Source organism: Tupaia chinensis, unplaced genomic scaffold, assembly GCF_000334495.1.
Source record: "Tupaia chinensis unplaced genomic scaffold, TupChi_1.0 Scaffold149696_1, whole genome shotgun sequence".
NCBI lineage: Eukaryota > Metazoa > Chordata > Mammalia > Scandentia > Tupaiidae > Tupaia > Tupaia belangeri.
Window position 1 is genome coordinate 259,785 of NW_006209541.1, and position 15,398 is coordinate 275,182.

The 15,398-nt window shown below is 37.3% G+C and overlaps 2 pseudogenes; both read right to left on the bottom strand.

Annotated features, from left to right (window-relative positions):
• Window positions 1-4,124: 4,124 nt before the first annotated feature.
• LOC102468510 (ubiquitin carboxyl-terminal hydrolase 15-like) lies at window positions 4,125-7,406 on the bottom strand (annotated as a pseudogene).
• Window positions 6,452-6,626, bottom strand: LOC114006703 (uncharacterized; annotated as a pseudogene).
• Window positions 7,407-15,398: the final 7,992 nt, after the last annotated feature.

The following is a 15,398-nucleotide window of genomic DNA, read 5'->3' on the forward strand; positions in this document are numbered from 1 at the left end:
CAAGAAGACATTTTCATTTTAGGCATTGACTGATTAACATATCTAGACTTGGCAGAGCCAGCCAGAACTGTAGAGTAAATGTTATTTTTCATGTGTGATAATAACATTCCTAAGGACTGGGTTTGTGGGTTATTCAACTAATTTCCAAAGTACAGCAGGAAATGTATGACTTATGTATAGATGAGGAGTGGGGTTTTAGAATAGGTTTTCAACCATAGTGCTGTTGATATTTGAATAGGATGCTTCTATTTTGTGGGGCTGTCCTAAGCATCATAGGGTATTTGTTTAGCAGTATGTCTGGTCTCTGACTCAGTAGATATCAGTTGAAATACCCTCACCATGGCAACTAAAAATATCTCCCTGCATTGCCAGATATTTCTCTGTGGGAAAATGGACAAAGATGAGAATCACTTTTTTAAATAATTTTATTTATTTTATTGAAAGAAAGAGAGGGAAACAGGAATCCTTGACAATATTTTCTCCCACCAGGATTTCACTATCAATCTTCCAGGCAACGAGGGTCATAGACATGTGTGTACATACCAAGTAAGTTTTAGATTAACCTAAGAACAGAATCTCAGTTTTCTAAAACTGGGATGCAAACCTTCAGCATTGTGGAAGCTGCACTAGCTGCATGACTAGGGCAATTCCTGGAAACCACTATTTTAAAGAAATATCAACTACGCCCCAACATATTTTCCTTTACTTTCTGATCACAGAATCTGATACTATTCTCTTGCTATTCTTTCTTTACCACCATCATTATCATGCTATTTTTACATGATAAATAGAGAGAGAGGGAGAGAGAGACAGAGAGAAGAAGAAAAAAGACAGACATAGGTTTTTTTGAACCCTTACTGACCCCCTATTGCCTATTAAATTAAGTTAAATTTTTAAAATTTATTTATTATCATCATAATCTTGTTTATATTACATTGAATCACATATAACTTTACAATGTATTACATTGCTTTTCCAAAAGGGAATGCCATGCATGTCAGTCAATACAGAGACATTAAAATCCCCACTTCATCATTCAATATCTTTTCATTCTCCCCCATCATTATTATTATTATTCCAATTATTTTTTAACTAGTCAATCACTATTTTTCATTTTACTTGTAAACAGACTTTATCCATCATGAAATACTTCTCAGACCAATCCAGTTGAGAATACTATACACGTCATCATCAACAGGTAATAAACCATATCTGTGTCCCACTAATGTCATGCCTCTCTATTTGTTCTCTTGCTATCCTTCTCTATCCTCTTCTCTTCACCCCCCAATTCCACACTGTCTTATCCTCGTTAAGTATTTTCACTGCTTTTATGTCCTCCAATATTTCGCTCTCTACCTTAGAGTGTAGTTAGTTGGTACATATTAAGTGGACACATACAATATCTTTCTTTCATAGCCTGGCTTACTTTACTCAGCAATAGATCCTCCATATCTGACCACTTTCTATCAAATGCCAGGGTCTTGTTTTTTTATGGTTGAGTAGTATTCCATAGAGTATATATGCCATACTTTTTCAATCCATTCATCGGTTTGTGGACATTTGTGTTGGATCCATGTCTTGGCAATCGTGAATAATGCTGCAATAAACATTGATGTGCAAGCACTTTTCTGACTGAGCGTCCTGCTGTCCTTTGGGTAGATCCCCAGAAGTGGGATTGCTGGATCAAATGGTAGTTCTATTTATAGATATTTGAGGAACCTCCATATTATTCTCCATGGTGGCTGAACCAGTTTACATTCCCACCAACAGCGTAGAAGAGTTCCCTTTTCACCACATCCCCACCAACACTTAGCACATTTTATATTCTTAGTCTTTCCCATTCTGACAGGGGTTAGATGGTATCTCATTGTGGTTTTTATTTGCATCTCCCTTATGATGAGGGATGTTGAGCATTTCCTCATATGCTTTTTGAATGCTCGTATGGCTTCCTTAGAGAGATTTTTGTTCAGCACCTTTTCCCATCTTTTAATTGGGCTAATCATTTTATTTTTCCTCATAAGGCACTTGAGTTCCCTGTGTGTTCTGGTTATCAGTTCCTTGTCTAAGGCATATTTAACAAAAATATTTTCCCATTCTGAGGGTTGTCGGTTCACACTTGTTACTGTGTCCTTTGCTGTGCAGAAACTTCTTAGTCTAATATAGTCCCACTTGTCTATTTTAGGGATTATTGCCTGTGCTTTGGGAGTCTTATTTAAGTAAATAAGTCTTTGCTTACTCCAATGTCTCCCAGAGTTTCCCCAGCATTTTCCACCAGTAGTTTTATTGTCTGAAGTCTTAGGTTCAGATCTTTGATCCATTTTGAGTTGATTTTTGTTAATAGTGAAAGATGGGGTTCAGTTTCATCCTTCTGCAGGTGGATACCCAGTTTTTCCAGTGCCATTTGCTAAAGAGGTTTTTCTTTTCCTAATGGATTGACTTATATCCTTTTTCAAAAATCATTTGGCTTTAAGCTTTAGGGGTTATTTCTGGGGTCTCTATTCTATTGCATTATTTCACATGTCTGTTTTTGTGCCAATACAATGCTGTTTTGATGATCACAGCTTTATAGTATATCTTGGGATCAGGGAGTGATATTCCTCCTACTCCATTCTTCTTACACAGGATTGCTTTTGCAATACGAGGTCTTTTATGATTCCAGACAAATTTTATGATTGTCTTTTCTAGATCTGTGAATAATAATTCTGGTATTTTGATGGGAATTGCATTAAACATGTAGTTTGATTTGGGTAGAATTGCCATTTTGATTATGTTAATTCTACCAATCCAGGAGCATGGGATGTCCTTCCACTTTTTTATGTCACTTTCAATGTCTTTTTTAAGATTTTCAGTTTTTTTATAAAGGTCTTTGACTTTCTTAGTTAGGTTTATCCCTAGGTATCTTATTCATCTTGTGGCTACAGTGAAAGGAATTCCTTTCTTCATCTCTACTTCGTTCAACTTGTTAGACAGTTATTTTTGACAGGTTCTTGCTGCAACATAATCCTGCAGTATCCTGACTCCCAATAAACTAGAATTACAGATGTGTACAACTGTACTCATCATGCTCAAGAAGGAACCCAACCTGGGTCTTCCATGTGGCTCCCAATCTTCCAAGTGGTGGCACAACATGTGCACCACCACAATACAATGTTTAAACCACATCTGGTCAGTCTTCATGCTGTTTAACCATTGTGCTTAATACACTGATTTGTTACATATAACAAGTATCTACAAAAGATGAATCAAAACCTAGGGTGTGTTTCAGAGACTGATGAGTAAGAAGCCTAAAAAGTAAGTGGAGACAGGCAGGATCAGAGAGTCAGGGGAGTCTCAAATGCCACAGTAAGAGCTGGAAATACACACACATGTACCATAAACCACACACACATGAGTAGATATAGATATAGATATATAGATATATAGATTAGTCACAAACAAAGCAAGATTGTAAGCCCACAAAAGAATTGTAACCTGTTTTATAACTTATTTTGCAAAATAATGTATTCACATGGAAAAAGACAAGGAAAGGCAATCTAACCGATGTACCAAATGAATGGGAGGTAAAGTAAAAATAAGGCAAAACAGTTTGCACTGGACCAAAAAGAAAGTATGTACTTTATCATTTGAGTTTATAAAAAGGTGATCAAGGGAGGGAAAATGGAATTAGAAAAGAAAAAGTATGGATATTGCTTTTTTTGGTGAAACATGTTTTGCCATGTTTGAAGAAAGCAGGAAATTTGTGTATGAAAGTAGCAGGATGTGCTAGCTTTCTATTACTTCTGTAACAGATTACCACCAATTTAGTAATTTAACACACACTCATTAATTATGTTACAGTTCTTTCTTTTTAAACTTAAAAGGGATTTATTAATGATTTCCTGTATATATTTAACTTATAAATATAAGGCTGTAAATGTATTAAGAGATCATTTCTGTTAAAGTTTTCATTGTGCTTCACTTCAAGTACTGCACAAACTAAAATATGATAAAAGATTAATATTTGCTTATCTGAAACTTCCTATTTCAGACTTATTTTATCCAACACAGTAAGTGGTGGGTAACTTCATCATTTCCATAGATACTACCAGAAAGTATCTTTTTATTTATGGCTTCTAGGACTTTCATTAGTTAGGGCGCATACAGTTTTCATTTTCTATGTCATTATCATTATCATTACTATCTTCATCACTTTCTAGTGGGATGCCTGTGGCAGCTGAAGCACCTTTAGTTTCCTGGTCAAGAGGAAAAAAGCCAGTTCCACTGAAAGTGTCTTGTCTCTGGTAGAAGAATACATATGCTGCTTTGGACACAATTTGGTCTTCAGATGCAATCTGTCATCAAAATAGTACCAATTTCCACCATCTTTATTCTTTGCAAAAGCAGTATAATGTCCTCCTCCCATCCCTCCATAGTGGTTGGAAACAGCAATCAAATTATAGTGGCAAGGGCATTTGGATTAATTAGAAATTCTGATATATCCAAGTTATTGACAGGAAAATTTACTAAGGTATCCAACTTGTCTCTCATGTATCAACTGTAAGAAATCTCTTGGGATGCTTCACAAGTACTGGAGGCAGGGACCACAGATCTAATTTCTTTGTGGCTTGTTGATGGTCTTTACAATTTGAACAATACAAGGGATCTTCAGAACCAACCTTTCCCCGTGTTGTAGAAAGCTCAAGCAATCTTTTACTTTTTTTTTTTTTAGGAGGTTTATATTCCATACTTTCATGTTTTTCAAAATCCTCAGCTGCATTTTCATCAAAATATCTCTTTTTCAAATAAGGACCCCAATCCAAAGGAGGCAAAGATTTTTCATCTAGTCTAAACTGCCTATAATCAAATCTTATATGCCTAGTATCATCTTTGATGTAGTTGATATCAGTATTGCCTAAATTGTTGAACTGGAATGTAAACAATTGTTTTTTGTGTACTGAAGGTTGATCTTTGAAAGCTTCCTTGGTATACAATCCATTTTCAGAATCATATCTCCACCAACTGAATCCTCAGACGGACTGTTTTTATTCTCTGAGGGAAGTTCTTGATCTTGGCTAGATTCATCTTCTGGCTCATCTGTTTCCATTTCACTTGGTGAGCCTTCTTCGTGTATGCCATTTGGGCCATTTCCACTAATCTTTTGGCCCTTGCAACAGTTTCGGGATCCTTCATTTTCTTCAGTATCAGTAGATATTTTGACATAAGAGAACATTCTCAAAAGTAGATTATACAGTTTATGTTCAGTATTGTTTTATGGTACAGCCATAAGAAAAGGCTCACCAGAAAGTGAAGAACCAGGGTGTAACCTGAGTGCTTAAATTTTTCTCGTAGGCAAACAGGAATAACCACATGGTCTGTATCTCCTGTCCTATTGATATTGATTTCAAGCACAAAAATATCATCCCATTCCATAATACTGCTATGGTTTTCATTCATAGCAAATATTCTATGAAATTAGTGGTTGTATATATTAGTAATGGTCATCTTATCTGCAGGTATTTCTGATAAAGCAGACAATGCTATACAAAGGTCTAGTGTGTTTCTAATTTTGTGCTGCAAGGTTTGGTAAGTGGATCCATTCTAACTAAATAAACTTTCCATGTACTTTTTTTTTTTTCCCCACCATGGGCAATGTAAGTGTCAAGTAACAAAAAGGATCATATGTTACTGAAATCTTTGCACACTCAGGACAAACTAAAGTTGATTTGAAAAGGCCCTGAAATATATCTACTGTGATAGGTTTGTTTCTTTTAAAATGGTTTAAAGCAAGCCTCTTCAGCAGCTATCTTGTCTGGCATTCTATCGGCATCAGCATCTTTTAGTTGTATATATACTTTTTTCCTAATTCTGTTCAAATCCTCATGCAATCCACCTAATAGGAAAGCTAATAGTTCTTGATAGTCCTGCTGCTGATATCCAGAGAACTGAGGTATAAAACGGCCTACCTATGTCTTAAAGGCTCTTGGGGTGACAGCTAAACTTTCTAGACCACATTTGCTTGATAAGTTTGGCATAAGATTTAGCTATTTCACCTCTCATTCTTTTTTTTTTTTTTTTTTTTGAGAGATTTTCACTGTAGGGCGCGTGTGCTCGCCAGACAGACAGAGAGAGACATAGAGACAGAAAGCGAGAAATCACCCCCCAGGGGGGATGGTCACGCCGCAATCCCTTCTCCTCCATTCTCCTCTCGGGATCTTGGGCACGCACGCACATGCGCCCGGCGTGAGTTTTTTTAAGCCACCGGGTCCGGGACATGAACTGCGGTCGACCACGTGGGAGTCCAGCGACATAGCCATTACGCTAACTGCTGGTTCCCTTCACCTCTCATTCTTAAAGGATTGTCATTATTCAATTATTGATACTTATCATTGAGGAAATATTCAGTAAATGGAGGTGTGTTGCTCATACACTGAATAGCTGAGTTCATGAAACAGGCATTTCCCAAGTTGCTCAGGCCACAGAGGTCTGGCTGTTCATTATTTCTTCCAGCTTCTAAATAATCATAGTTCTTATAACCAGAATATGCTGGGAGAAATAATTTGGGTTTTTCACATTTCTGTTGTTTCAATTAGCAAAAATCATGCCTCGGATAAACCTCATTGGCTATGATACTGCCACTGCGCAAAGCTCACATTTCTGTTGTTAATGTTATAATTATTTGGTAGCAATGAAGGAGAGATCTTTGATAAAGCTGAAAAATTAGATGCACCTGAGGGCTATGGAACAGAAGGACCCCTCGACTACATTCTGTCTTCATTTTTCTGTTCTATCACTAACACCTGTCCTTGGTATAAACCAGCATCCTGAGTGGTACTATCTGCTTTATTCAGTGATTCAAATGTATTACTCATGTATTTGTTCCACAATCTGGTCTCCTTTTCATCTGGAATATTGAAGATTTGTCCTTCCTTTCTTTTTCTTATTTCTTTCAATTGTATCTATTGTGTCAGCTTTGCTAAATTTTCAAGTTACAACATTGTTCATGTTTACATTTTTCACAGGGTTTCAAATCTGTGAGATAAACTTCTATTTTGCAGTGCTTTTCAAACACCCTGTTCAACCACCTTCTGTGCTATGGGATCCTGATTTTCCATCAATGTGTACCAGCTGACAAGTTTTCCAGGCCTCAGTTGGCAAGAGTATATAACCCAATTCATCAACAAGATGTTCCTTGAATGAATGGGCATCACCATCTTTGAGAAGTTCAGAGTTATCAGTGGGTCAAGGGTACATATTTGATCTCCCACTTGGTTTTTGTCCCAACTGTCAAAGCCAACATATTTTTCCCACTGTTTAAACCAGTGACTATCAAGTAGGTCCCAGGTATTCCCTTTCCAGAGCAAGGTTTTGAGCAGTGTCGTGATGTCAGAATGCTGGTTGTCCAGATCCGCCACTCTGCCTTCTTCCATCTTCTTCCCAATCATGTCACAGTTCTGCAGGTCAAATGCCCAGATGGCTTGTCTGGCTACTCTATTCTGCATGTCACAAGGCTAAAGTCAAGGTGTCAGTTGGCATGGCCTCTTATTAGTGGTTCTGGAAAGAAGTTACTTTTCATGATCAGCCAAGTTATTGGTAGAATTAAGTTTCATAAGATTAGTCTACTATTCTCCTTTCTGGTTATCAGTTGGGGGTTACCTCTGCTTCAAGTGGCTTCTCTCTGGACATAGCATGTGGGATCCTGCATTTCAGTCAGTGAATGTGCAACAAATCCTTCTTTCAGAGTCCCTCTGATTTCTCTTTGTGCCACATCTCTTTTTTTTTTTTTTGAGAGAATTTTGCTATAGGGTGCATGTGCTCACTGGAGAGATAGACAAAGACAGCAAGAGGGAAAACAAGAAATCATCCTCTGGGAAGATGACCACACCACAATTCCTTCTCCTCCATTCTCCTCTTGGCATCTTGGGCATGCACGCACACATACCCAGCATGACTTTTAAGCCGACAAGTCCAGGACTTGAGCTGTGATTGACTATGTGGGAGTTCAGTCACGTAATCATTCTGCCATCTGCTGGTACCATACATCACTGTTGTTTCTACCCAGAGAAAGTGCTCTGTTTTTAAGGGCACATATGATTACATTGGGGCCATCAAAATAATTCAAGCTTAAGTTCTATAACCTTAATCACAGGTTCCAGAGATTAGAATGCATACATCTTCATGAGTTGGGAGAGGGGATTACTATAGTGACCTGGGAAGCAGGAATGTCATGGACAATAAGACTTAACATGTGCCTAAAATACTTCTTCATAGCAAAGCAAACAACAATCAGAGTGATGAGACAACCCTTAGAATGAGAGAATATATTTGTAAACTATGGTTCAGATAAAGTACTGATAACCAGAATGTATAGGAAACTCAAGCAGCTTACCCACAAAAAACCAAACAACTTAATTTTTTAAAAAAAAGGGTAAGTGAGCTGAACAGACAACTATCTAGGAAGATATATGAATGACCAAAGACTGGTGAGAAATATACACATGTTGGAATATTCACTTTGCAAGTAAATAATGTGATTGAATGTTTAAGAAATTAAAATAAAAATTAATTCTAAACTTTTTTTAAAAACCATATGAAAAAATGGTCCGTATCTCTTATCATAATGGAAATGCAGTCAAAACCACAATGAGTTATCACTTAACCCCAGTCAAAATGGGTAAGATAAAAATAATAAAGAATGACCACCAGAACTGACAAGGCTGTGCTGAAAGGGAACTCTCCTATACTGTTGGAGGGGATGTAAATTAGTACAGCTACTTTGGAAAACAATATGGAGTTTCTTCAAAAACCCACAAATAAAACTACCCATGAACCCAATAATATTACTTCTAGGTATTGACCAAGAAGACATTATGTCAAAAAGACAGATCCATGTTTACCACAGCATTATTCCCAACTGCTAAGACATTAAATCAACCTAAATGCACAAGAATGGAAGACTAGATTGAAAAGCTGTGGCACGTGTATGCTATGGAATACTACTCAGCCATAAAAAGATGAAATCCTGACATTTGATACAAACTGGATAATTATAGAAGAGTTAATGCTAAGTGAAGCAAGCCAGTCCTTGAAAGACTGACATTGCATGTTCCTGCTCAATATACACCAAATTTCAGCCCTTCATAGCAGAAACTGGAAAGACTGTGATATATGACAACAGAGATGGCAAGTTAGATTCCAGAGACTGTTCAGGAGGGTGTAAATGGTGGGGGGAGAGGTAGTAAGGAGAAGCTCAGGGGGAAAAAAACATGTAACAGATACAACAATGCAAAGTTATCTCAAGAGGATGATGTATGGTAACATTTTTGACTTGATCAATGTGCAATGCATGGATGCTTTGAAAAAAACCATATTGTATGTTTTTAAGATGTACAAGTATTAAATGTAATAAATAAATAAATAAAAAAAAATAAAATCATACATGTGGACTTGGTGAACAGTGAGGCTCGGTTGAAAGAGTACTTTTAAATAAAATTTTTATTTTGTAATAATTTTAAATTTACAGAAAAGTTATAAAGAAGTTTCGGGGATTCTATGTATCTCTCACCTTGCTTTTCCCATCATTAACTTATATAGTATACTTGTAAAAACCTAATAATCAACAGGGGCACATTACTGCTAACTAAACTTCAGTTTTATATTTTATTGTTTTTTTCCATTGATTTTTTTTTCTCTACTTGAGGATTAAATCCAGGGCTCTATATTGAATTTAATTGCCATACCTCCCAGTTTCCTCTGTTCTATGACAGTTTCTTAGCTAGTATTTGTTTTACTTATTTTTTATTTTATGATACTGATAGTCTTTGAAGTGTTGTCTCAGTATTCTGTAGAATTTCTCCCAATCTGGGGATGTCTGATGTCTTCTTTCATGGTTTGACTGGAGTAAAGGGTCTTTCTGGTTACATTGCATGGTGGGATCAGTTTCCAACTGACATACCTGGTGATGTTAATTTTTCACACCTGGTTAAAGTAATATGTGACAGGTTTCTCCACTATGAAGTTACTATTTTTAATTTTCTCTAATAAACAGGATTTTCAAAAATACTCGATACTGGGTAGAGGGTTTTAAAATAAAATGAGGAAGTTTAAAGCCAGCTGTTGGCATAATGTTTATAGTATTTGAATCCCACATGACCAACTTTGCAGTTTGAGTCTTGGACCTGGTGACTTGAAAACATGCTGAGCAAGTGTGTATGCATGCCCCAAATGCCAAAAGGCATTTTGGAGAAAGTATTGTGTAAATATCCCCTTTAGGGGTTGGGGGTACTTTCTCACTTTCTCTCTTTCACTCTTTGTGTGTACATGTGCTCCTTAACAATTTTTTTTTTAAATGTAAGAATATATGAAGAAGTTTTATTAGAATATATTCATAATCTGAGTGTGTGCTTATGTAATCATAAACTAAAGATACAACTAGGAGACAGAGAGGGAGAGAGGGAGGGATATGAGATAACAGAAATTTAATAGATCCTAGCATTTATCTTGAAGGAGAGGAGAAAGAGTGATTTCAAAATGTTAACTATGCCAAACAAGATGAATGGCAATATCAATGACTATAAGGTTTAGGTGGGAAGGTAAACTCGGATGATAACTTCAATTTTACTTGAATAATTTGAGTTTCAGAAGATATTATTGTTTTTACTTATAGGACCATCCAGGAAACAGTTGGAAATGTGGAATTGAGTGTCACGAAGAAAGTCAAGGTTGAAGAGAAAGCCTATTTGTAATAAAGTGCCATTAAAATGGGAAAGTTATTTCCGAGGTCTCCAAACATGTTCACTCCCTAGTCACTGCAATTTATTCAAGGGGACCAACATTTCATGCCAAATATTTCTTTGACTATCCTCATTTCAGCCTTTCATTATGACTTCAGAACAAAAGCAAACTGGGGTCAAATATCATATCCCTGCAGGGAGATAACCTGAGCCTTTTGTCTGATGGATTCTCAGCACCTGACAGCTCACTGTTCTCTAGGGAAATTCAGGACAGCTGCTTTCTTTAACTTTCAAAATTCAGCATTTCGGACAGAGCCAAGTTCCTCTAGGCTGCTCCTCTCTCCTCACCAGTGATCTAGGAAACTGAATAGTTTGCTGGCAGCCCTGACTTACTCCTGGAGTTTTAAGACCCATGAGAGAAGATATGTTTAATATTTCTCTTTGCTTTTGCAAAGTACTTGGCGTGAAAGTGGAAGCATACCATATCACTGGAGGAAATTATGAAGTCAGATAATAATGAGTTCAAAACCTTGCTCTGTCGTTCACAGTTAAGTAACTAGGGAAATTGCACAATCCTTTGGTGCTGCAAATTCCTCCTCTGAAATACTGAGAAAATAGTACATATCTCACAGGGAGGTTGTAAACATTATATGTGACAATGTATTGGAGTTCCTATCACACATCTGGATGCACCATGCATTTGATAAAAGCTAATAACAGCAGACACTTATGTAGCACTTACTAAGGGACAGGCATCATAGTAAGTGATGTTAATTATGCTCATTCTTTTAATACCTTCACCAATCCAATGAGTCAAATAGATAACAGACTCTAGGAACAACAAACCCAGTTTCTCCTATACTCTAACAACACAGATCACTACTGACACCAAATGTGTGAGCTATTTTCCCCCATACACCAAGCAGGAAATCAATTTTGCAGTGGACAAAAGATTGAGTATCCTCTAATTCAATTTAATTCTGACACAATCTATTAGGAAGTAGCATCAGATATCACAGGTTTAGGGCCTAGTCCTACAAGACTCCCTCCCACCCTCCTCCCCTCACTCCAAATGCCAATTGCAAGCTTGGGCTCTTGTACCATTTCAACTCTAAATCTAGGCTCCCATGGCCCTCTCCTTGGGTTCCTTTAATTTTCTGGAGTGGCTTACAGAACTCAGAGAAATACTTATGTTTTTCAGTTCATCCTGAAGAATATTACAAAGGACACAGGGAAGAGATGTATGAGAGGCGTGCAGAGTTTCTGTGCTCCCTATGAGCATGCCACTTCCAGGAACCTCCATGTGTTTCACTACCTTGATGTTTATACAAATGCTGTACTTTTCGGCTTCTATGGAGGCTTCCTTATATTAGTACATTGATTAAAAACATTGGCCATTAGTGATTAACGTAATATTTAGGCTTCTCCCCCTAAAGGTTTGGTGGTAGGGCCAAAAAGTCTTAACCCTCTAATCCTTGCTTCGGCTTTTATGACCAGCCCCATTACTGAAGCTACCAGGAGGCTGCCAGCCACTAATCATCTCACTGGCATGAAAAAAGACTTATCACCTTGGAGAGTCCAAAGCTTTTAAGACTTGTGTGTCAGGAAACAGGGTGGAAGTTCGAAAATATATTTTTCAATATCACTACCATTGTAGTCTCCATTTTATAGATGAGAAATTGAAATCATGATTGGTAAAATGACTCACCCTACATCAGTTAGTGAAAACAGAGATGGGATAAAATCCAGACAGTCTGGCTTCTGACTCTTTGCTTGAAGTACTGTGCTATACCATTTTTATGCACAGCACATAACAATAACCAATAATAGCTATTACTATTATTATTGATACAGATTTTTAAAGTTACCATGAATGTAGGGCAAGACAAGAATATCTGCTATAAGCACTTTTTTTTGTTTTTAGGTTTTTGCCATAGGGTGTGTGTACTCCTGCACTCACCAGAGAGAGATGGAGAGAGACAGTGAAAAGAAAAGTGAGAAATCACCCCCGGGGAAGAACAGACATGCCACCAATCCCTTCTCTTCCATTCACCTCCTGCAATTTTGGGCAAGCACACATATGATTTTCAACACTTCAGGTCCAGAGTTCGAACTGTGGTTGGCCATGTGGGAGTCCAACACCTTAGCCACCATTCCACCTACTGATCCTGTTATACCCACTTTAACTTAACTCTGTTTTACCTGTTCTAGTAGATAATGCAACAAGAAAAAGAAAATACATAAATAATACACACAGACACACACACACACACAAAAAAAAAAACCTATCTTTTTTTTTTTCCTCATATTTTTGGCTTTCTAGCATGAAAACTCGGATCTAAAATGTTTGGTTACCAAAAGAAAAATTCAAATTCAGAAGCTTTTCTACACAGGAGTTATGTTCAACAGCATTCTTAGCACTAATGAAGGACTATTTAGAAGTCAATGCTGAATGGTGTCTGAGAGTTCAACAGTCCACCAGAATTCCTTACCAGAACTTCTTGAGATGGCAGTGTCAGGACTAAGATACTATTCAGTTTGTGATACCATTTTCCCTTAAGCATTCACCAGCAACCTCCCATCATGATTTCAATGTCTCCTCTCAGCCCTGCCAGCTTCTACCCAGTATCCAATTCTAAAGCCAATGCTGCATGTTTGTGTTCTGGTACCAAATTCTGTTCCACTGCTAATCTTGTATAACAAATTACCATAAGACTTAAATTTAGTTTTGTGCAAAAACTATTTTATTTTGCTTACAATTTTGTGAGTTGGACATTTGGGAAGACCCCGGAAGAGCAGTTCTTATTTGGTTCTTCTCAGGAGCTGTAGTTAGATGTCTGCAAGGAAAACAGCGATCAGAAGGCTTCACTGCACTGTGTGTCAAGGAAGTGGCACTCATGGCTGGCAGTTTTTCTGGCTATCAGCTGAAAACTCAGCTGTTTCTCCCAAATAGAATGTCAAATGTGATCTTTCTAGCAAAATGGTCTCATAGCAGTCAGACATCTTCCATTGTAACTGGCTTTCCAACAGCAGAAATGAAAAGAACAGAGAGAAATTTAGCAAATATGAACTCTTTCTTTGAAAGTACTAATGAAACGGTCCTCTGACTACTTTGATCAAGTAAACATAATAAAAAGAAAGGGATACAGGGATTTTTATTAATTAATTAATTAATTGTTATTATTTTTTATTTCTTTTTTCTTGTATACATTCAATCCCATTATTTAGCTTACAAAGTGACTATTCCAACATGCATACATTTCTCCCTAGTCCAGTTGATAAAACTATAAAATAAATTCAGATACAGGGTTTGTAACAATAAAGAGGTTAAAAGTCTAGGTGATACAAAAAACGATTGTGACAGTAAATTTTAAAAATTATTTAAAACTTCAGACAGCACATTCATTGCTCCATTTTCTGGGAGTGTTCATAGGTATAAGTGGATTCCCTTTCTGGGACTTAACTCATGGCTTAAAAAGTTACCTTGGTCAAAGTTATGGCCTCTTCTCAGGAGTTGCTCACTTCTAATGATAGGTTGATGTAGAGCACACATAATTGACTCAAAAGTCCACTTTCAGATAATTTTCAAAGATATTTAAGCTCAAAGGCATGCTAGCAGATTGGTTGAAATCTGCTATGACTACAGGTGCATTTCAGTTTCCACCTCTGGTCAATTCTGTTTCCTTCACTTTCCCAACAGGTTTTTTTTTTTTTTTTTTTTTTTTTTTCCAACAGGTTTTGAACCAAAAAGCTGTTCTCAGTAAATCCCTCAAAAACAAACCTGTCCTTCAGAGGCTAATTCCTGGGAAACAAACTTTGACATAGATCCAGAGTCCTAGAATTCTATTTAAGGGTGGATGATAGGTGCTATTCTGTTTTATTGCCCAGCTTACCCATTGCAAGAGGGACGTTACCAGAGTGAACCTCTACCACTGCAGCTAGTCTCAAAGATGTGATGCAAATAGTATTTGTTTTTCTCCTACAGCACTTTTTCAAGCTTCCTCTTTTTGCTTGTTATCACTATGCTGGTCTAAGGGCTTTACCTGGTGGAGTAACTAGACCTATAATCCTGAGGCCTCCTTTCTTAAATCTCTGATTTTTTTTTTCCTATTTAACATCAAAATTGGGCAAGAGAGTATCAAAAAAGATCAGTTGGATCATTTGGGCAATACATGTTTTCCCTGTCTTTCAATGATAGAGGCTATTCATACTTCCAGGATATTGACTCCTCTGCTTATATGCTGATCTTTTGGCAAGAGGACTCAGAATGACCAAGCAGGCCAGGTGGAGTGGTGCAGTGGCAATGTGACACTCTGTGGTGCTGAGGCCAAATGGGAAGGTCCTAGTCATGTCCTGAAATCTCCCTGTACATTCCAGGCACACACATGTGCCTATGATTCTGACTAGCTGAGGCTGGAGGTGAATTATGGTGGGAAGGCCCTGTTGGAACTCCCTCTCTCTCTTTATTTATTTCTGTGTGCTACTCTCACATGGAAGAAAGAAAAAATAATAATAATACAGACGTGACTAAGCAGGGCCTGTCACATGGTTCAGTAGGACTTTAGCTGTGTCATCTAGCAGAATTACTCCTTATCTAGAACATAGAAGTCATAGAGCCCAGAGTTATGAAGTGGTAAGTAAAGACTCTCCAAGTAGTAGGTACAGGATCACCAACTATATATTATACAG